The sequence below is a fragment of the Ascaphus truei genome, chromosome 8 (genome assembly GCF_040206685.1).
Source record: "Ascaphus truei isolate aAscTru1 chromosome 8, aAscTru1.hap1, whole genome shotgun sequence".
NCBI lineage: Eukaryota > Metazoa > Chordata > Amphibia > Anura > Ascaphidae > Ascaphus > Ascaphus truei.
Genome location: NC_134490.1, coordinates 19360955 through 19385007, shown reverse-complemented (window position 1 = coordinate 19385007; position 24053 = coordinate 19360955). Strand labels below are relative to the sequence as shown.

Here is a 24053-nt window from a genome sequence, read left to right as displayed (position 1 = left end):
TTTCAGAATTGCTAGTAAGAGGGAAGACTAGATTGGCCTTTTGTTTCTACCGATTTATGTTCTATACTTATATGTGGTATTTTGAAGTCCATAATACGAAGATAACGACTGAACCACTGATTGAGCCACCTGTCCTGAAGCTAGGATATCCTGAAAACCTGACATGTTGGTGGCCCCTGAGGACTGGAGTTCGCCACCCCTGGACTAGGCTGGCCACAGTAACCTAATCACTAGGCAAGCTTCAAATGAAATATTAAACTATGTATAGATTTGTTGTAGGTTGGGATACAATTTAGGAGCCCAAAATGAGAGTTCTTCATAAGGGAAGTGATAGTGCACCGAGCGCACGGTAGGCTTTAATTTCAGGTAATGTATCACAACCTGCAGCAAATCTACATTATCCAGGTACAATATGGCTACTAGAACTTTCAACTATTATTAATTTTATTATTAATTATTAATCGTTTTATTTGTAATTATTTATACACTTGATAAATTTAAACACTTTAATAACACTACTTTATATTTAAAGCAGCGATCCAGGGTATTTGTAACGGACGTGCTCGCCACAAACCGGGACCGGACCGCGGGGCTGAGGTGGGGATGTGAATACACCGACCTTAGACCACAAAGCCGATTCTGGATTGCGCAGTCTGTAGTCAATCGTAGCCGGTTCGGGTTGGAGAAGGCAGGGTAATCCATGGACAAGCTGGGGTCAGAGTAGTCGATATCCAGGCTGGGGTTCGGCAACGGGTAGGCTGGTGCGAAGCGCTTCAGCATAGCAGCTGAAGCGCGGCAATGGCCTCTGTGTGAGGAGCGGGAGCGGCCCATGATAAAGGTCTCTGCAAGGGGAGAATGCAGACTGGCCTAGGAACACCACAGGGTAGCACTGGGAGACAAGCGCTTCAGCACAGGAACCAGACCTCTGCCAGGAGGGAATGCAGCAGGTCTCAGGAACCAGGGTGCAGACCTCTGCAAGGAGGTAATGCAGCAGGTCTAAGGAACAAGGCAAGGCTAGCACTGGGGATCCAGCGCTTCAGCACAGGAACCAGGAAGCAGACCTCTACAAGGAGGGAATGCAGCAGGTCTCAGGAACCAGGGAGCAGATCTCTGCAAGGAGGGAATGCAGCAGGTCTCAGGAACAAGGCAAGGCTAGCACTGGGGATCCAGCACTTCAGCACAGGAACCAGGTAGCAGACCTCTGCAAGGAGGGAATGCAGCAGGTCTCAGGAACAAGGCAAGGCTAAGGCAAGTTAGCTTGTGGCAAACACAGTTACATCCAAGTCCAACTTGGTTTATGCTCAGCAATGAGGGAAAGGGAGAGCCCAGAATAAGAAGGGCAGGGAGCCAATCCAAAGACAGGGGTGTGTGGGAATTCCTCCAAAGACAGAGCTGCAGTGATTGCACACACAGGTGATTGTGCGTGCCAAGGGGAGGTCTGTCTGAGAGCTTACCAACTCTGCAAGAGTGAGCTCCAGCCAAACCCAGGAACGGATTCCTTACAGTATTCATATATATATATATATTTTTTTTTTTTTTACAGCACTGGAACTGGGGGAATCCTTCGGAGCTGAACTGCATTATCGTTAGCTCCGGGGACCCCCGGCTCTGAATATACTGTAGTTCCCGGTTTCAAACTCCCTGAAGGAAAATTAAAATGGCCCACAAATCTTCCAGGTGCTGCGGACAAATAGTGGGCTTGGTTGCAGCTTCCTATTTGCCGGCAGTTTAAATACCCAGGAAGTAACACCAATAACTAAACCAGTAAGTATCTTGGAAACCAGGGCTCCCCAGATCTACACATATTTCGGTTCAGCTCTGTAGGACCCCCTGGTTCCAATGCTGTAACAAAACATGTATTTATGCAGGATTGCTGTTTATATTTATATAAATATAAATTAGTATATATATATAATTATTATTTTTTTTTCTTGTTATAGGTAAGAAGATTAGATCTAAAAAAATCACAATAAATAAACTTTATATTTTAATATAAATAAGCTTTTTTATAAAGTATTATACAGGATATATATATATATATATATATATCCTGTATAATACTTTATAAAAAAGCTTATTTATATTAAAATATAAAGTTTATTTATTGTGATTTTTATATATATATATATATATATATATATATATATATATATATATATATATATATATATATATATTGTTGCTGTTCATGGTTCTTTGTTTATGACCTTGCCATCAGCCACCAGGACAAAAACACTTCTTCCATCTGCCACCGTGAGTCTTAACTGACAAGGCAGTCCCCCTGTATGATGAATGCAAGCTGATTGGCTGTTAGTGGTGTCCGGGCTTTGAATGACAAAGGATGAGGGAGTGATAAAAGATGGGGATTAATCCTGCGGTAGGAGCCTCTTGTTAAACTCCACCAGCAATATGACTGCTGAACGGATCTAAAGAATATACTGTATATCCTCAGTGCCCAGGGCTGTTAGCGGCTTTAAGAGCCTCTTCCTTGTGAGGCTGAGAGGGGAGCGACAAGGCAGGAAGGATGGAACAGAATGGAATTAGCTGGATACTGAGGGTGAGTAATCAGCTACAAGACCAGGCAGTGTAATAAGCTTCTCTTCTATTCCTGCTCGGTACAATAGGTATGGAGGGGTAGTATGGGCTATAGGGGACTAAGGGATTCTATTTAAGAGCATTTCAGGGAAAATTGTTGCTAAATGAAAGGATGTGTGTATTTACATGAAGATTGCTGCACATCACCTTAATTATCTCAGTTACTGTCACTATCTGGCTCCTCATATATTTGTGGAATCAATGCTACATGTGTTGCACCGTTTCTTCAGATATCTACAACTCAGGGTGTTTGTGAGGCTCTGAACTCTGAAGGAGGGGTAATATGGAGAACTAGGGGAAGCTAAAAGAGGGTTTTTAACAGACATCATAAAAGCATTTATTAAATGTGACATTTGTTGCAGTAATTTGTCTTCATTTCTAATGTGTCAAATAAACTATATATATGTATATATAATGATTTTTTTCCAGCGAGGAGATATGGAAATCTTCCAAAAATCTTCTTTTAGTAGAATTAGTATTGTAAAATAAACGGGCAGATTTGAGCTACTTTGCTTAACTGTTTGTGATAAATGTATATTTGGCAAAGACTCTAAAGGATAAAAATATAATTGACGCCATTTAGTTGACTGGTTATATGCTATATTACAGGGGTGCTCAACTCCAGCTGGGATATCCTGAAAACCTGACCTGTTGACGGGGGGCAGGACTTGAGGACTGGAGTTGAGCACCCCTGCTAAATTATGTTCTCTGTCTCAAATAGATCTAGACTCCTGTATCTTAACCAGAGAAGCAGTCAAACCAGTTATAGCAAAAAAATATCCTTTATAAAGTGTCATAGAAATGAAAGTAGTTTCATTTGCATACTAGGGGAATTAATCTATGTTATTTTACTAGGCTTCTGTTCTAACTAAATAGGAAAAGAATTGATTAAAAACAACTCTTCCTAACAAACATATCCGTTTCCCAGTAATAGTGTTATGTAAATGTGTGGCTGTTTAGAGCTCAGTGTTCTTATGAAGCTGTGTTATCAGATTTGTGGCATTCTTATTACCATTCCAATAATCCTGATAGGTGTCATAGCTCTTCCTATTTATGACTGATTATGATCTTGTTAATGCAAAAAAATATAACATATCAGCAGCTGATAGCAGCTCGGAAGTAAATTGGCTTCCAGTATTGGCACAGAGGTTTGCTCTATATTTCAGATTTTACAAACAGCCCTCTCTCTGATGCAGCTGTTTATTTCATGCATGATGCTACTTTGCTTTATCCTAAGAATAAATTAGAAGAATCTAAAATACGTTGTATTATTCATTACAAGATAGCATAAGACTTGTTATCATCATTGTTATAGAATGGTTATATTGTCTGTATTCAGGATTGAATGAAGGCTCATGCTATTATAAGCAGTGAGCCTGAATATACTGTACTGTATACAGGCATACCCCGCTTTAAGTACACTCACTTTAAGTACACTCGCGAGTAAGTACATATCGCCCAATAGGCAAACGGCAGCTCACGCATGCGCCTGTCATCACGTCCTGAACAGCAATACCGGCTCCCTACCTGTACCGAAGCTGTGCGCAAGCGGGGAGACTATAGAGCCTGTTACAAATGCGTTATTTACATCAGTGATGCACGTATATAACGATTGCAGTACAGTACATGCATCAATAAGTGGGAAAAGGTAGTGCTTCACTTTAAGTACATTTTCGCTTTACATACATGCTCCGGTCCCATTGCGTATGTTAATGTGGGGTATGTCTGTACACAACTTAGATACAGTAGCATGTTAATTTTTTTGAGATTTGAAGGTTGAAGAGAGTTTGTATTCCTAAGAAACAGTGGTGTTTGTGTAGGGGAAATTGTCCCGGAACCCTAAGCATATGTAAACTACAGTAAGTCATTTAGCTTTAAAATAAGAAATGTGGTAGACAAAAAAACATGTATCTCTCCCCCGTTAGTATTCCATCCCTAGAAATGCCATAATTACTATATGGCCTTTCTTGTTGATCCTTTAAAAGGTGCCAGTATTAAGTCTTCCCATAAATCTAGCCCGGCTAAGAATGCAAAGAATGTTTCTTTTGCATATGGAGGTTTTCCTTATCCCAAGCAGATAGAGGTGTAATGCAGAGCTGGATTTCTTGCATTTGAGATGTTTTCATTAACAGAGACAGGGGTATGAAACTTCATCTGTTTGTATGCAGGGGCTTTTTATTCCTCTCACAGACTGGCTTCACCTTCAGTCATTGGAACGTGCTTCTGTGCCTTGTATTGAAGATGCACGTCTGCGTTTCTATGCACATACACTGGGAATGCTGATGAGTTAAAAGCTCCAGAACTCAAGTGAAAAGACTGTCGTTAGTATGCAACATGTAGCCAGTTCAATTTAGCCAGTTGTACAGTATTTGGAGAATAAGATGTTACTTATAAAATGTCTGACAGTATGTATAATGAAATTAGATGTAATCACGACGGCTGAAAGCACAGGGAATAAAGAAACTGCGGATCTGAGTTGTCCGTTATTGTTGCAAGAAAAAAAGAATTGTCCTATTGATGGGAGAAAGAGAGAGAGAATTGTTGTTTATTGAAAGGTTGGTTACCCAGAACAAGGGCATAACTGGATGATTTCCCAACCCCTTGAGTGTCAACCTCTCCCTGCATGTGACATTGCAATGTTTTTCAGATGTTAGGGCATGGGGTTTGACTCAATTGTGCAGTCTCACACAAGACTGAAGGAAGCAATTGGCAGTAAAAGGACTAGCTACAAAACGGTATGACTCGCACTCCAGAAAACATGATTAACAGCCACTGGTGCCAAGCATGTCAGCCACCAGGAACGCTGAAACCCAATGAAGGTAATAATCAAAGTTGTCACTCCAGTGAGTATAAATGTTTTTAATGCATCATTCAAAAAACGTGATAATCCCTGGAGTGCCAACATTGATTTAATACATTAATAGGGGTGGCCAACTCCAGTCCTCAGGGCTACCAACAGGTCAGGTTTTCCAGATATCCCTGCTTCAGCACAGGTGGCTCAATCAGAAATGATTGAGCCACCTGTGCTGAAGCAGGGATATCCCTAATAACTGGCCTGTTGGTGGCCCGTGAGGACTGGAGTTAGCTACCCCTGTCCTAAATGATAGTTTTAATACCACAGGCCACCCTTTCTACCAATTTGTACAGTTGCTTTAAACTGTATGGTTCCCAGTCCGTCCCAAGAACAGAAGTCTGTCTCAAAAGCTTGTGTACAATTACATCTAAGAAATATAACACCGTGGTCCCGTCAAAGCAGTTTTTGAACTTTAAAAGTACTTTCTGTTATAGAAAACAGTATAAGACCTGCTATTTCCGTCCATTATTGCTGTACAGAGAACCCTGTGCACATTGCAGAACTAAGGGGTTTGTTGGTCTCATGTAGCAGATGATATTAAAAAAAGAACACTGCAATATAAAATATAGAATTCTGTAATAAAATGTACAATCAAAGTGAAAAATGTACTTTTTTGGGATCCTAGAGAAATTTTACGTTCATTTAACATAATACTGCATACTTTTTAGTTTTTTGCAACATCGTTAATAACGAGAATGTTATTGGCTTGGGCCATCATATCTATATGTCACATTCCGAGGGGACAAATTGATGCTTTAAGGTGTAATGTAATTTAACCACCTCATTGTCCGATGTGCCTGCCACATATTGCAGAGCCATGATCAGGGAACCAAGAGAGACCCGTAGGTAATCAACCATATCTGGCACGTCATGGTTTGACATAAAATGACATTGAACAATATTGATTTTGTATACACATTTACACACTTCCTTAATGTAAGGATTTCCTCTCACCTTGCACTCATTTCAACCCCCTCCCTCCTTTGCAGATTATGCAGATATGCGCCTCTTCTTAGTTTTCTGATACCATGAAATATAAGAAGCATAGGCTTGAGTACTGAGCTGATTGAGCTGGCATCAGAGAGAGGGATTACTGGATTTTACTAGTGTCTTTTAAATACACAAATCTGCTGCAGTTTTCTCTTCATGCCATTGGGAGGAGTGATTTGCACTGCAACTGCCATAATACATAAGGGTCAAAAATAGCAGGGCAAAGAAAGTGTGCTTTGAGGAATAGCAAAATAATGGGTATGCGCTGGTCACAGAATCTTCCAACAATTTCTTCCCAATAACCAAAAGACAATCGTTCCTGCTGTTCAAATTTCTCCCGCGATCGACGTGGTTAACTATATAACAACAAACAAACAAAAAGCGCATAGAAAGGCTATCAATAAAAAAAAAATCACTTTATCTGATGAATAAACAAGTTAAACACTTACATTAATAAAAAAGTAAGTAATTCAGGTAGAAGTCATGTCCCCACACCGAGGGCCTGATGGCATTTGCTGGAATGACCGGATGGTCAGATGGAAACACTGGGGCTTCACTAGTGCTCGCCACGGGGCATGAAAAAGTCCCAGCGAGAACTACCCGGCTACGCACAGCGTCCCCGAGGGTGGCTGTCGTCACAGCGTCTGACATGACAACGTGATGACCAAAAAACTTCTATGTGTTTTGCATCACATACACTTGAAATGGGGTTGGTCTAAGGATCTCTCGGCTGTCATATTTATACAACCCTATGCCCTGTCATGTTTTGTATTTATTTAGGGTATCAATTTGTTTTATGAGCTTGAAGTGTTCATTCTCACTGATTGGATCTCAACGGAATAGACAGGGCATAGGGTCGTATTAATATGGCAGCCCAGAGATTCTTAGACCACCCCTCTGATAAAGCGTGTGACTGTCAGGATCCATGATCCGCAACGCGCTCAGCGCACCCAGAACTTACCCCAACCTGTGATCGGGCCCTCCGCTCCTTCCATCACCCGTGATGCGACCCTTCCTCCACCTGGCATCAGCCGCCATCCAAAGGGACGCGCGCGCATCTGGCGCGGAGGTAAATACACTGCCATTTGGTCCGTCCTCCAGGTTGCGCCCACGCAGTGACGTCATCGGCGTGGCGTGCGGTCAGTGCAGTAGCACCTTTACTCCCACCCTCTGTGAGATTTGGTCGCTATCTGTATGTTTCCTAGTGCTGTGCATAACTGTGAGGCAACCGGGGGGCTCTGAGTTGCTCCGCGAGGGTGTGGGGAGAATCAGGACAGGGTTTCAGGGTGCTTATTCTCTGTTGGCAGCGCCTCCAGTCCTGGGTCTGCAGGATGGTCCATGCTGGCACTTCTCTTATCCCAAGGCAGTGAATCACACACTTGGATGGTTCAACGGATGTTTATTGCATATTCCAGATTTTACAGCAGTCCACATTCCCTGGAAGGTTACCTTAAGGCTTGAGGCCCATCTAGGTTTCCTTGTGGTGCTCCTCCTGTATCCCCTTATGGGATACAGGGTAGCTGTTGTCACTCCACAGGGGGAGGAAAGAGACACACTGATTTCTGGGAGAGTGCCAGTATATACCCTGTGGGGTTGGGCTTGCAACCCTGCCCCATAACAGGGCAGGTCTGATACTGACTGGCGTCACATAAACCTCATATGACCCAGCCAGTATACTCCCCCAGGCTGACACCCTCAGGTTGTTGCTAGGCCCGCCCTTGCATACAGTAAGTATATCCAAGGCTGCAATAGCACACTAGTCCTTCATGAGGACATAACCCCTCCAGTGCCTGTTCCTAGCAGGACTTATACTGTTAGGGACCAAAGGAAAAGGTAGCGGCTGGAGGCTAGCCTAAATATTTATCGATTTTGTACAGTCAGATCTGGACCAATGTGCACCTGAACTAGGTTTTCCTTGTCCCATGATTTCAATGTGTTTCTGGATCTTGTGATTCAACTTTCAGCTATACAGTACTAAGATTAAGAACAACTATTACATCTGATGCTTTGAGTGCCTTTCTGAGGAAGTATTACAAACCGGAAAAATGGTATAATAGAAGTTACCATCCTGAAATTAGATTATGTCTTTCCCTGCTAACCCTGAGGCTTAACATATCAATTTTAAATATGGAGTATGAAAGGACACAAGTCCTATTAACATTTCTCATTTTCTTCGCATTCAGCAGACATTTAAGTAGTGCACTGAGTAATATATTAGATGATTCAATACTGTAAATTAGTAGCCTTAGTTACCTCCTGTTTTTCCCTGCTTCTCATGGAATGAGGACTGTTGACTACAACTGGATTCTGTGGCCCCTGTGCCATATGCCGTGAAGCTGCTTCTCAATGCGGGGACCAGTTCAGCTCTGTTAAATGGAACTCAAATATTCTCCATCTCAGGGAAGTGGCTAGACAGCATATTTAGTAGGCACCAGTGTATACAGTGTCAAGAAACTACGAGTAGGAGCATTTACACATGGACACACAACTATCATGTAGGAGCACAAAAATTGGTTATTTGATAAAACAAACTTAGCCATGTTGCTAGCCCAACAGAATGCCAAATGCCATAAAAGTGAGGACTAACCCTCCCTCTTTAACTAAGGTGGGCAATGCCACCCTAATGGAAACAACTAGAGATATGATGTGTAATTATATATGTGAATAATATGTATATTACACTGTAAACAACTGTACCATATGCTATATATCTCTGATAAAAAAAAATCAGACTAGATGAAATACCCTTTTTTGATTTCGATTATACAAAGTGACTCGCCACATACCCAAACCCCTTAAAAGAAAAAAAAAAGGCACTGATGATAGCTGTTCCTTGCCCAGGGAAGACACCCCACCCCAAACTTGATAATGGATAGCAAGACGCCAATTGTCCCTAAGGACACCTTGCGTACACACATACAACTCAAACTGTACACTGGCCCTCCTTCTGGGCTCGAGTTGTGTGCTTCCCTAACCCAACCAACCCCTCTGTACCTACTCCACTCCACCCTACAGAGGTCTCACCGTATAGCTTTGCGTCACACCTGCTCAATAAGCCAAATTCCCCTCTACATTAGAAACTGTGCTGTGGTTGCTATCATACACACATCTTCTAGAAAGAATCCAATGATCCCAGCACACAGAAGAATCAAAAAAGAAGGGAATATGCCGAAAAAGGGTTAATGAGCAAAAAAAAACACAAATCCTAATGTCGCACCCCCTGTTAGGATACATTTATCCCAGTTGCTCGTTGTTTTTGTGCATTTTTCTATAGGGAGATCTGTACAGGGAAAGGGAAGTACCATCAGACATTTTTGTGTCTCGTGGGAACGGGCCTGAAGAAGGGGTTTGTACACCGAAACTTGCCGCCCCCCTCTCCTGTCATTTTTATATTTTTTGTCTCACCCTATCCCATCCCCCTTTTTTCCTTCTCCTGTTTTTCTCCCATTATTATTTTTTGTTTGGATGTATTGTGGTTTTGTATTTTTTACTTACATAACATTAGGATTTGTGTTTTTTTTTTTGCTCATTAAACCTTTTTTGGCATATTCCCTTCTTTTTTGATTTTTCTGTGTGCTGGGAACATTGGATTCTTTTTGGATTACTATTCGAGAGGAAATAGGGTCCTCTCAGTTCCACGTTGCACTACATCCATTTATTTCAACTTATGCTGCCTTAGTGTGCTGTCTATTTCGATTGTTTGTTACACATCTTCTACTCACACCAAGAGGAAAACTTGCATGTTCCGTACTGTTATCTCCCCTACTACAAATACTGATGGCGGTTTAAATTGTGATGTATAATGTCATGGGCCTTCACTGACCCCCGAGAAACGGAAACTACTCTTTACAGACATTAATAAACTCAAGGGTAAGATTGTCTTCTTCCAAGAGACACACCTTAGGAAGAAGAACAGCCACCTCATATTTAGCAAACAATTTTCCCAAGTCAATCAGGCATCAGCACTTGACAAAACAAAAGGGGTAGCAAGTTTAATACACAACATATTCCATTCCAGTTACATAAGGCCATATACAATAAGCTAGGCAGATAAATCATCCCGTTAGGCTGTATTGGACCAGATACAATTACCCTAGCAAACATCTAGAGCCCCAAATGAAAAATAACACATATTCTTTGACCATTTCTTTCAAAAATTCACCAAAATTATATCGTCACTGGGTGGCGATATAAACGCTATAACCTCCCCAGAACTCAATAGATCCAGCACCACCGGGACAAATATAGACAGACGAAACCTCTCACTCCCAAAAACTAAGGCATACATGCCAAAACCTCAACCTACTAGAAACCTGGCGACACATACACCGAAAGGAGAGAGACTACTCCTCACCAGTACATAATAGCTACTCAAGACTAGATTACATATTCATCGACAGATCACAGGTACAACACCAGTCAAATGCTACATACCATTCAAACACTTAGTCAGACCATGCACCTCTAGAAATAACGAGGATGGGCCTATCCCTACCACTGCAGGTACACTCCTGAAAACTAAATAAGAGTATATTGAGCAGCTGCCTAACGGTAGCTAAAATCAAGGAAAACCTGTCCACATACTGCCAATTAAATACAACGGCAGACACTTCCTTGACTACAATGTGGGGAGCCCATAAAGCGGTCATTAGAGGCTCATTTATAAGCATTGCATCCCATAACAAAAAAACTAAGGCAGCACAAATTGACTCCCTTCCCAGAAAATTGGCCAACCTAGAGACACAAAACATCCCCAAACTATTCCTTAGGAAACAGATAACAACTACCAGAGGTGAACTAACCAACTGCTCAACGAACGCACTGAGCGGTCCCTACGATGGACAAATGGAAAGTTTTACACAAAAAGTAACACAGCTGATAGTATGCTGGCTAACTGAACAACATAAAACAAATTGGTAACATTCCCACAATTAAACTCAAGGATGGCACAATGTCAGTAGATCCCACAAAAATGTGCAAAAGATTTGAAGAATATTACACAGAACTATACAATCTCACGCAGTTCCAGAACAAATGGAACTCTAACCCCCAGGAGATACATAAATACTTGAAACAAAGCAAAATTCCTAAATTTTCTGCAGAGGCTAGAAGAGCCTTAGACCAACCCATTAACTCAGAGGAAATACTCAAGGCCATTAAAGACTCAAAAAATAACAAGTCTACGGGTCCAGACGGCTTACCTAACTTATACTACTAAACCTTCCCAGCTATCCTAGCTCTGAGACTAGTACAATTATTCAATGATTTTATGAAAGGGGCTACATACCCGCATTCAATGACTACTGTAAACATAGTTGTGATACCGAAATACAGCAAAGACCCAACAGACTATAAAAGCTATCGCCCAATATCACTCCTTAATTCAGACATTAGATTCTATGCAAAAGTTCTAGCCAATAGGTTAAATGCCTATCTACCATATCTAGAACACCAGACTGTGGGGGGGGGGGGTTGGGCGGGCTTTATTCCGGGCCGCTAAGCACTTGATAACACCAGGCGTATAATAAATCTAATGCATATAGCCCATAATGCAAAAACACCAGCTATGCACCTAAGCCTCAATGCGGAGAAGGCCTTTCATAGAATTAACTGGGTATTTATGTTCGCAACACTTGAGTCTTTCGGATTGGGTCCGAAATTTATAATGGTCATCCAAAGATTATATTCAAATCCCTCAACAATTATTAAGACAAATGGGTTGTTCTCGAATAAAATCCCCATCCCGATTGGGACAAGACAAGGCTGCCCCTTACCTTCGCTCATATTTGCTCTGACAATAGAGCCTTTAGTGTGGCATAGTAGACGTAGTCAGGACACCTCTAGCATTAAAGTGGGTTCTGACAAGCACAAAATAGCTCTATTAGCAATAACAAAATCAATGATGTTGCTCCCAAATTTATTTTCTATTTTGGGATCTTTTGGAAAACTGTCAGGGTACCACACGAAATCAGTAGCCCCCAACCTCACAAATCCTAGCCATGCAGTTAAACTAGTACAGCTGAACTTTGATTTTAAATAGGCAACATCAAGCATTTAAAGCCAACTACGAAGACTTACTTAAAATAATCTTGAGATTGGAGGAAATATAACATCTGATGTATAGGCAAAATAGCGGCAATAAAAATGAATATCCTCCCCAAGCGGCCATATTTATTCCACACCCTACCCATCCAGGTTCGCCAAGCTATTCTACAAAAAATACAAAAATAATTCAACTTTATTTGGAACGATAAAAAACTGAGGGTGAGAAAAGACATACTATATAGACCTAGACTGGGAGGTGGGTTATCAGTACCTAATTTTACCAACTACTATGGAGCAGCCCAACTGGGACAATTAGTCCGGTGGCATTCAAAATCTGGATCCTGTTGGTGGGTGGATCTAGAATCTTTCTTTACTAGCCCACTTGACATCAAAGACATCATGTGGATTCCATAAGCTGACAGACAACTGTCCATTCTAAGCCACCCCATCCTAAAACATTCTTGTCACGTATGGGACATGAACAGGAAAACTTTTTGCTTAGCTAAACTCCCATCAATGTTATTCCCATTCTAGATCACCTACGATTCCTTATGGGTCAAGGCCATGGAGAATAGTTGGCCTCCCATGATACGACTCCTTTTGTCTGGGGGGGGGGGGGGGGGGGGGATAATCGAACTGTTTAGGTCTGCAGGAGAAATTTGACATACCAAACTCTGAGTTTTTCCACTGCTTACAAATTCGACACTACATCAGTCCTAAAATCCTAGATCCTGAAGGACATTTCGAAGTTTTGTGTGACTGTGGAGCTGACAGTGGAGGAATTACTTCAACTGTTTATGGCTTTTTAGTACCGGAGGAACCAGACATTAAATATGACTCAATGGGAGAGAGAACTAGGCAAGGAGCTTGATCAAGAGGAATGGACAGACATCTGTGAGGCCACTGTCCGCTTTGAAGGAAAACTCATATATGGTCCTATTTAGTTGGTATTTCACACCCCAGAAACTGCGTAACAGTGTCATCCTTATGCGGGAGGGACTGTGGCCAGATAGGCTCTATGCTCCACATTTGGTGGATGTGTCTGAGCCTCCTGAAACAGGGACATCCTGAAAACCTGACCTGGTCTTTCCTATTGAGGACTGGCGTTGACCACCCCTGCTGTACATGTTTTCATTCAGTCAATACATACAGTATATTAAACTCTCAGGACAATTGTTGTTTTGCTTTCTAAACACCACTCTGGACACTCTGGCCCCAGTGGGCATCAATGTCGACTGGGAACTTCAACATTTTTTACATTAATTACATTTCTTTCCTTCCTTTTCTTTCCTTTCCCCTTCTTCCCCCCCCCTCCCCCCTCCTCTCCCCCCATCCCCCTCCTCTCCCCCCCTCGTCCCCCCCTTCCCCCTCCCGCCGTCCATTCTTTCCTCATCCTTTCCCCCCCCCCCCTTTCCCTTCCCCCCCCCTTTTTTTATTCATGATTAACAGATTTTCACTTGGTTGGATATGCTGGACATGTATAATCATTGGGTATATAAGGTTCTATGAACATTATCCAATGGCTAGGTATTATTTAATCATGATAAGTTATAGATGATTGGTGTAGTTATCTGTTTATTATTGTGCTTTGTCCATATACAACAAATATGTGTTCTTTATTATATACAAGGACACATGAATGGCATAGTATATTATAAGATATCAATTTATTATATAATTAATTTTGCCAGTTATTGTTAGTCGTTATGTATTGTGATGATCCAATATTCAGCACTTTTGTTTTAAATTTTTGGATCACTTCATGGTTGGAGTGAGTTTTATTGTCACACAGTTCTTCTTAAATAGTTAAGGGAGTTCAGGGCTGCTCGTTTTTGCTTGGAATCCTGTATCTTTAATTATGTACAATGTGGAAGGTATTTATCTATTTAGTTTCCACTATACTGTGTGTGTATATAGTACCCATTTGTTTCCTGCCCCGGTTTTTGTACTATCGTTTCCAGCAGGCTAATAGTTAAGCTCAATTGTAATCAGACCAAGAGCTTTTCATTGGTGGCTCAGCCGTCATGTTATAGGGGAGCTGGAGCTTCTGTGTCTCCGTGTGATGCCTGCTTGTTTAAGAGGAAAAAAGACAGTGTGAACAGCGCTAAAAATAGTGAATTAGGTAAATGACCCTAATAAAACTGACCCTTGATTCTGGGCTAGGCTGCCTGGTAGATACTGATTGTACAATCAGATAACATGAACAAAGGAAAAAAGATAAACCGGCGCCTTACAAGTCCAATGAGATGACTATCAGAGTCCAATAGATGAGGAGTGATGTCCAAATAATGATTCAAATGATATCAACTGGTGATTATCCTCCGTGGACAGGTGAACATATGGAAATAAACACAAAGAGAATTATAGTGCAGTATGTCAGTGAATTACACACACACATGAACATAGCAAGACATAACAGTACAGACGCACAAGACCAACTAGACAAACAATGGCAAGGCTAAAAAATATGTAAAAGCTAATTTAATAAATTATGAGATAACAAAAAATAAGAGTACAAGAGGACTATGAGAGAACCAGGTCCGGAAGGTGTAAAATCGAAGCCCTACTTACAAAACTCAAATTGCAAGTCAGCATTGATTGTTAGGGAACGGCACGATAACTCCTGCTATTCCTCTGCACCACGCCACTTGAGCGACCTCCTGCAACGCCCTGCTTGTTCCGGATGAATTCACCGTCACTTGGGGGCGGGTCCTGTGGATGCGTGCTCTAACAATATCCTCCGTTCACAGTTGTAGTCCGGCCGCGTCACTCAAGTCTCTCCTCAACAACTACAGCTTTAAAATGATACTTCCCAACGCGTTTCGTGCGCATGCGCACTTCCTCAGGGGATTGTCAATTTTTCCTCTGCTTGTTTAAGAGATACCAGCTGTTACTAGTGCTGTTATTACTTAGCGTCCCTGTCAGAGGGAGCGGATTGACTCTCATAGGTAGAGTGCGCCGATACGTCATCACAGGTGGCGGGAATTGTGGGTATTTAAATCTTATGTGTCTTGTGTATACTATACTCTTTGACAAAGGCCCGCTGCGGCTGAAACGCGACCGAGTTTGTCTGTTGCTGTTTTTATGTGCCATTAAACTTTGTTGTACCCAGTTCCTTGCAAGTTTGGTCCCACGTATTTTTTCCAAGGCAGCTGCACCACCATCCATGAATCTTCTACATTAAACACCACTCATGCAATATACAGTGAATTGGCTATATTTGTGTATTTGGAACAGTGCTTGACTAGCTAGAAGTTACATATATGGTCCCTAATAGGCTGTGTAAAATGTTACTGAAATATACTGATCCTTTTTATAATAAAGTGTTTTTATTTAAAACAGCTGCAGTAGTTATAGTGCATATAATACTACAATTGATGTTAATGGCTTTACAAAGCACATTACAGCTGGCACCGCTTTGTGAATAAGTCCCTTAATGTTTTGAAACTATTGTTTGAATTCAAGCACATCGTTTTCACTTGTAAATGGGATAAAGAGGTATATTCTGCCCCTGTAGAAATGTGAGGGCATCATTTATTGGTTCCTCTATGGGCATTCATCTAAGGCAGGGGTGAGCAACTCCAGTCCTCAAGGGCCACCAACCGGTCAGGTTTTCAGGATATCCCTGCTTCAGCACAGGTGGCTCAATGAGTCCTAACTTCAGCACAGGTGGCTCTTTGAATGAGAAACCTGTACTGAAGCAGGGCTTTTCTAAAAACCCAACCTGTTGGTAGCCCTTAAGGGCTGGAGTTGCTCACCCCTGATCTAAAGTATCATTGACTTGCACTGCACAATGTATGTATGTATGTATGTACAGTATGTATGTATGTATGTATGTCTTTATACTGTATAGCGCCATTAATGTACATAGCGCTTCACAGTAGTAATACAGGTGACAGTCATATAAATAACAAATAATACCAATAACAGATCATTGGAATAAGTGCTTCAGACATAAAAGTAAAATTTCAGAAGAGGAATCCCTCTCCGAAGAGCTTACAATCTAATTGGTAGGTAGGAAGAACGTACAGAGACACAATACAAGCAGGTAACAAGTAATTCAGGTGCATGTTGTATGTGCAGAACGTAGGGCATCCTGTCCAGAAGATTTTACACCATGAGACATTATGGAAAAGTATTTGACTAAATGGACAGTACCATACAATCTCTGAATGGGAACAGAGATAATGCATTATACTGTTGTAACGGGTATTCCCTATGAATACCGCCGCTACTACCTGCTGTGCAACCTGTGTGGCTCTCAGGAGCCTAAGCCTCCGCTTGGGGAACCTGGGGTACATACATATCATACATCTCTAGGTGCAACGCCTCCACCTGGGAGGGATCCCAGCGGAGTGGGAGGAGGCCCTCACAGGAAACAACCACACAACACGAACGAATATAAAACAGGACTGGCTTTACTGCATGGAAACACATATATCACTCAATAACATCATAACATCATCATGCGCCACGGCGGGCGCTAACCACACTGGGTGTCACGGCGGACACTAACCACACTAGGCGTCACGGCGGACGCTACCACCTCTAGGCGTCACGGCGGACGCTATCACCTCTAGGCGTCACGGCGGACGCTACCACCTCTAGGCGTCACGGCGGACGCTACCACCTCTAGGCGTCACGGCGGACGCTATCACCTCTAGGCGTCACGGCGGACGCTACCACCCACAATTTGACCCCACCCTGTGTCCAGTAACCCCCACCCAAATGTCTCGTACTCCCAGAGTCAAATACCACTGTGCATATGTGTGTGTGACTGCGCAGCCACTATGTTTGGTGATAGGCCTGGTTGGTGCACGTGAGTTGCAGGTTACCTGCCCGGGCTCCAGCCACGGGTACCGCGATATCAATCCGCACGATCCGACGTTGTCCTCCACACCGCGTGGGTTGAAAGTCCAGCGCGAACAATGTCTCTCCTAGTCTTAGGGTCTTTGGTGGTGTTCTGAGCCCAGAACCCACCTCGCAGGGCCGCACGGCTTCAGCACTGTGTCCCTGACTACTTGACCAAATAATGGGGCAGTGTCCCTATCTAGGGACCCTAACGACGCGATCGCGGCCTCGGCAACCGGCCCGATCGCGTCCCCGGCAACCGCCCGATCCCACCATGGCAACCGGCCGCACAGCAACACCGCGCGCTCGCAACGGGGAAGGAGGGGGCCGAGTGCGCGAGGGGGACAAAGGAAGGGGCGAGAGTGCGCGAGGGGGACCTGGCTACATCCTCCCCCTGGTGAAAACTCCAACGTCCCCGCTTGGACCACATAACTTACTACTATACACAAACGTTATATAATAAAAATGCATCTGGTACGAATACAACTTAGCACATTGCATCAACTTTAAACAAGGTTACACAACTCTGTGAGCATCACAATCACGGATTGGATTTTGCTCCGAGACCACTGCTGAGCCTCATAATGGGGTGCCCCCATTTGATCATAGGTTACCCGAGTTGGAGGGTACCTGCCCCTTTGGCTCCTACGGAGTTGTTCTTCAGCAACTCCCTCTGGGGAGTAATAAGTACAGTCCTGAGGCTCAGCCTCTTCCCTTGAGGGGAGAAATGTCTCTGAACAGTCTCTGTTAGGCACAAAGCACGGGCTCTGTGGATCCAAAGGCTGGCCTGTTGGTGCCACCTTAGTAGGCATTGGCCTACGGGGCCCCTTACCCGTAGCTCCTCCGGGAGATGCCCCTTCTGTGGAATAGTCCCTTTGAGAGGGTCCCTCCATAGGGTCTTCAGGAGTTTCAGAGTGGGTCTCGTTATTTACGGTCTCTTGACCCACCTTTGATAGATCGGACTCACCGTTGAGCGGTGTGGCCTGTATTTCTTCTTCTTCGTCTCCCACTTGGGGGATAGGGAGAAGGTGATTACGATGCCAAACCTTTACCCGGCCGTCTGTGTCTTTGATGCGATAGACCGGGAGGCCGGGCATCTGTGACTCTACCTCATATACGCCATCTCTCCATCGGTCTGCCAGTTTATGTTTTCCGGGGACTCCCAAATTACGAAGTAACACAGCGTCCCCAGGACGTAACTCTCGATACTTGACTTTGTTGTCGTATCGTCTCTTATTGCCAGCATTCAGTTTAGCTGTAGACTTCTCAGCCTGTTGGTAAGCTCGCTGCAAACTGTCCTTTAGCCTTTGCACATACTTGAAATGGGTCGCATTGTGTATCCCATCCGTTGAGACTCGAAGACGCACATCCACGGGGAGTCTTGCCTCCCGCCCAAACATGAGGAAGTACGGGGAGAACCCTGTGGACTCATGGCGAGTACAGTTATACGCGTGTACCAAAGTTTCTACATGACGACTCCATTCTGTTTTCTGCATTCCCTTCAGGGTTCCCAGCATGTCCAACAGGGTCCTGTTGAATCGTTCAGGTAAAGCATCTCCTTCAGGGTGGTACGGCGTCGTCCGGGATTTGGCGATGTTCAGCATTTTAAGTAATTCTCGGATCAGAGTACTCTCAAAATCTCGCCCTTGGTCGGAGTGAAGTCGGTTTGGAAGACCGTAGTGAACGAAGAACTTTTCCCATAGAACTTTCGCGACCGTGATAGCCTTTTGGTCTTTTGTGGGGAAGGCCTGTGCATAGCGGGTGTAATGGTCCGTGATGACCAGCACATTACCGATCCCTCGACTACACAGGAAGTCCATACACACCAGGTCCATTGGACCAGAACTCTTTAGATGGGCCATGGGAGCTGCTCGGGTAGGCAACGTCTTGCGTTGAACGCACTGGGAACAATGGCGGCAGTGTTGTTCCACCGCTTCCCGCATCTTGGGCCAGAAAAACCGGTCTCGGACTAGCCCAAAAGTCTTCTCCACCCCGAGATGCCCGTGGTCATCGTGTAGAGACTTCAACACCATATAGCTCAAGTTTTGGGGTAGAACTAGTTGTCGCCTATCAGGGTGGTTATGATATTGGACTACCCTATAGAGCAAACAATTATCTATCTCGAACTTGTCCACCTCACGCATGAGTAACGCGACCAGATCTCGGGGAGCACTCTTCAATAGAGCAGGGTTCTTCCGCTGAACGGCTTGTCGGATTATGCTGATCACTGGATCTCTTAATTGATAGTCTACTAAGTCTTTCCATCTTATGACTTTGTCCTGGGTTATGTTCATCCCTGCGGGGTCGCAGTAGGCAGCAGGGATCGCTTGCGACTGGCACCCTAACGAATCGGCTACTCTTAGTTCAGAGAATGCGACCTGATCATTGATGACGGCCGCTATACTACACATTGCTCGCATCCCAGGTCCAGGGATCTCTTCCCATTCATCATCATCAGGAGTGGCACTCAATCCTGGTCGTCGTGATAGAGCATCGGCCCCAATGTTCAGAGGCCCTGGCTTGTACTTCAGGGAGAATCGGTAGTTACATAGTGTTGCCAGCCAGCGATGTCCGGCTGCATCCAATTTGGCGGAAGTATTGATATACGTGAGGGGATTGTTATCGGTCCTTACCTCAAACGTAACACCATAGAGGTAATCGTGAAGTTTCTCCGTGATCGCCCATTTGAGAGCCAGGAACTCTAGCTTGTGCACCGGATATTTCTGCTCACTGGGTGTCAGACTGCGGCTGATGTAGGCTACAGGCCGTAGACCCTCGGGGTGTTTCTGATGAAGGACAGCGCCCAGTCCATTGAGACTGGCATCCACATGCAGGACATATGGTTGTTCTGGGTCAGCATATGCAAGCACTGGTGCTTCAGTCAGGCTTTTCTTCAAATCCAGGAAGGCCCGTTCACACTCAGGCGTCCACTTATCACCAAACGGTTGACGGGCCGACGTGGCCTTTCTCCCAGTATCTTCGGGGTATATCTTCAGCAAATTGTTCAGGGGTTTAGCTCGACTAGAGTACCCTTCCACGAACCGACGGTAATACCCACAGAACCCGAGGAAGGATCGCAGTTCCGCGACATTATCGGGACGCGGCCAGTTCACCACCGCTTCTACTTTGGCGGGATCAGTAGCAATCCCCTGGGCAGACACGATGTGTCCCACGTAGGTCACTGCGGTGTGGCAAAACCTACACTTGTCGAGTGATAGCTTCAATCCTTCTTGGCCAAGACGATCTATCACCTTCAGTAGCCTCTCCTCGTGTTCTTCTAAGGTCTTCCCAAAGACAATGATATCGTCCAGGTAAACCAGGCACTCCCGAGGATTCATGTCCCCTATTGTTTTTTCCATCAACCGCTGGAAAGTAGCAGGGGCTCCGCATATACCTTGGGGCATACGCGTGAACTGGTAGAAGCCCAGGGGACAGACGAAGGCAGTCTTTTCCTGATCCTCTTCACTCATGGGTACCTGGTAGTACCCAGATCGCAAATCAAGCACACTAAACCATTGGCTCCCGTTCAGAGCGTTCAGGATCTCTTCAATACGAGGGAGATTGTATTGGTCAGGTACCGTACGATTATTTAGGGTTCGATAATCGACGCACAATCTTACAGATCCATTCTTCTTCCTTACTACCACTATGGGTGATGCATAAGGACTCCGCGACTCCGTCAGTATTCCAGCGGTCTTCATCTCCTCCAGGACATCCCTTACATCGTCCACATCCCTGGGAGCGATACGACGAGAGCGTTCACGGAACGGAGTGGCGTCATTCAGCCTAATAGTGTGTTGGGCGCTGCAACTGCGGCCCACATACATCTCGCTGGTAGAAAATACTGTTTTTCTTTCCTTCAGCTTGGCTGTCAGTCGATCCTTCCACTCGGTCGGCAGGGTCGAATCCCCGAAGTTGAAGTCCAGGTCGACTAACCGCTCACCTACTGCAGCGGCGTTCACCTGGGGCGCGGTTTCCACCGGGCTGACGGGATATATACTGCCCAGACTTTCTCCTACATCGATGTCCATTGGAAATGGGGAGATGTTTTGGATATACACATGGGTTCGGAGAGGAACTCGGGTTGTCCACTCTTTTACTTCAGGTATTAACCGATACCCTCTCTGGATCTCTTCCTCAGGATCACTCTCCAGAGAGAACAGATGATCGGTCTCCTCCCGATCCGGATAACAGCACCAGACGGCCATGCGTTTCACTCCCCCTGGTGAAATGGTCGTCAGTCCACGTTGACGATTGTAGAGGTCCCCGTGACGCTCTAGGGCATATACTCGGTTGCACTCCTCTCTCAGTACAGGATCTAGGCGGGTATCGGCCATTGGCAATTCATTAGTCTCCTTCAAGTAGGCTCTGATGACTGCTCGTACTATATCCGTATTTGTCCCCAGGATGACCGGATACTGACACTGTCCTTGAGGTTTTGGGCACACCATTGCCTCCACACTCATGGGATGTTTCTTGCCGGTATTCAATTGAAGTATCTCCAGTTGAACGCTCACAATCCCATCGATGGGGTAATCTTCGTTGCTCAACCCCCTCACTTTCATATGTTCCGCCGACCGCAGGGGACAATGCTTCAGGTGCTGGTCGTAGAAGTGCCGGTATATTATGGTCACTTGAGACCCGGTGTCCAATAGAGCAGCAGCATAGACTCCCTCTACTACCACACGTACGATGGCCGAAGGGCCCACCTGACAGTAGCCATCTCCCCCTGGAGTTCCTTCGCCTGGGCTCAGGTCAGGAGGGGCTTCGGGAGGCGTGGGGGTAGCCTCGGTGGTTTTGGCTTCTGAGGTCTGCCTCTGACAGATCATAGTCCTGGCCGAGCTTCCTTTACGGAGCGTTTCCTTTTCTTGGGTGTCTCCATTAGAGCACTCTCTAGAGAAATGGCCTTTCTGTCCACAGGTATAGCAGACGACGTCTTTGAGGTCCAGTCGTCTTGGGTAGGTGGGGGAGGATCTCCCCGAAGCCCGCCCTTTCGTTGAGGGCGACTTGGGTGGCGCATCTTCCTCTTTGACAGGTGTCTTGGGCCGACGAGCGGACGCTCCCGGGGTGGCACTGGCCGGAGGATCTTTGGCTTTGGTGCCTGCATGCAGCTTGGTATAGGCCTCATGCCCTTTTACGATTCCCAGAATGTCCATGAAGGTAGGGGGGGGTCCCTCCTTTAGGGAGCACCTGATCATAATCACAATGTGATGCGTGGGGATGGCCCCTCGGAGGAACTGCTTGCGCCGATATTCGTCCATCTCTGAAGATAGGATGAGGCCGCAAGTTCGCAATTTCCACAGGACCAGCTGGATGCGTTGTAGGAAGTCGGACAGGTCTTCCTTCTCCTTCTGTCTGAGAGCGTAATACTTGAACCACAGCTCGCTCTCCTCTTCCTCCTTGCCATAGATCTGGACTAACAAGTCTACCATCTGGTGAGCAGAGAGATCAGGGTCTTGGTCACGCTGTGCACTGACCATGGTGGCCGCTGGGGGTCGTAGACTTTCCAGGATTCTCTGCCGTCTGACCGTTTCAGAGCAGGGCCATTCGTCGATCACCTTGAGGGTGTGCTCCTTCCAAGAATCGATACTCTCTTCGCCTGTGGGGACAGGGACCGTCCCTGAGAACGCCTTCAATTTCCTATAATTTTGGGCTTGAGCGGACGTAGTTATCGCTTCCACTAGCTGCGGGAATGTCACTCCTAACAGGGAGCCGTCATTGTTGGAGCCACTGGCTATCGCTGCTCGCTGCCTGTTAGGGGTTGGGGTAGAACTGTTCACGGACCGGTTAGTAACCGGTGATGTGGCCGGACTGCCGGCCCAACTGGTGGCCCCTTGCCTAGCATCTGAAGAGAATGTCACTCTGGGTAGGGATATATCTGATCGGATGGGTGTACTGGCGGCCATATCTCTGTCGTCCCAACCCTCATGTCTGGGGAGGGAAGTGACGTGACTGGAAACAGTTCCCGGGTAAATTAGAGGGCATCCGTGCGGCAAAGTCTCTGGTAGATACACTACTCGTGGGCCTCTATCAGGAAGTATAGCTTGTTCAGTGGCTAGCAATAGGGTATTCTCTTGCCGGTCAATGTCATAGTGCTTGCTGATGAGGCGGGCGTCCGCCAGACCAGGTAATGTCCTTACTGCGCTGCAGACAGTAAACATGGAGACATCAGCAGGCACTCCGTCTACGGCGACCACGTGTCGCAGAAGCTCTCCTAGCTTTTCGGCCCAGTCGGCCACTTGTTTGGGCTTGAGCGCAGACATGCTGACTGACAGGGTAACGGTACTACAAAGTGGGGCACCCCAGGACTCTCTCAGCAGCGCCTCCAAATGTAACGGGTATTCCCTATGAATACCGCCGCTACTACCTGCTGTGCAACCTGTGTGGCTCTCAGGAGCCTAAGCCTCCGCTTGGGGAACCTGGGGTACATACATATCATACATCTCTAGGTGCAACGCCTCCACCTGGGAGGGATCCCAGCGGAGTGGGAGGAGGCCCTCACAGGAAACAACCACACAACACGAACGAATATAAAACAGGACTGGCTTTACTGCATGGAAACACATATCACTCAATAACATCATAACATCATCATGCGCCACGGCGGGCGCTAACCACACTGGGTGTCACGGCGGACACTAACCACACTAGGCGTCACGGCGGACGCTACCACCTCTAGGCGTCACGGCGGACGCTATCACCTCTAGGCGTCACGGCG

The 24053-nt window shown here is 45.3% G+C and overlaps 1 protein-coding gene across 2 annotated transcripts in view; it reads left to right on the top strand.

Moving 5' to 3' along the window:
* Positions 1–24053, top strand: part of PSD (pleckstrin and Sec7 domain containing) — a 188762-nt gene that overhangs the window by 36019 nt on the left and 128690 nt on the right. The window contains exon 1 of one of the 2 annotated variants that reach the window (XM_075610701.1): positions 2335–2557. The exons of the other annotated variant lie outside the window; for it this stretch is intronic. The gene's annotated coding sequence lies outside the window, so the exon portion shown is untranslated. Of the gene's footprint in view, positions 1–2334; positions 2558–24053 lie in introns of those variants that run through there. 2 annotated transcript variants of the gene reach the window in all.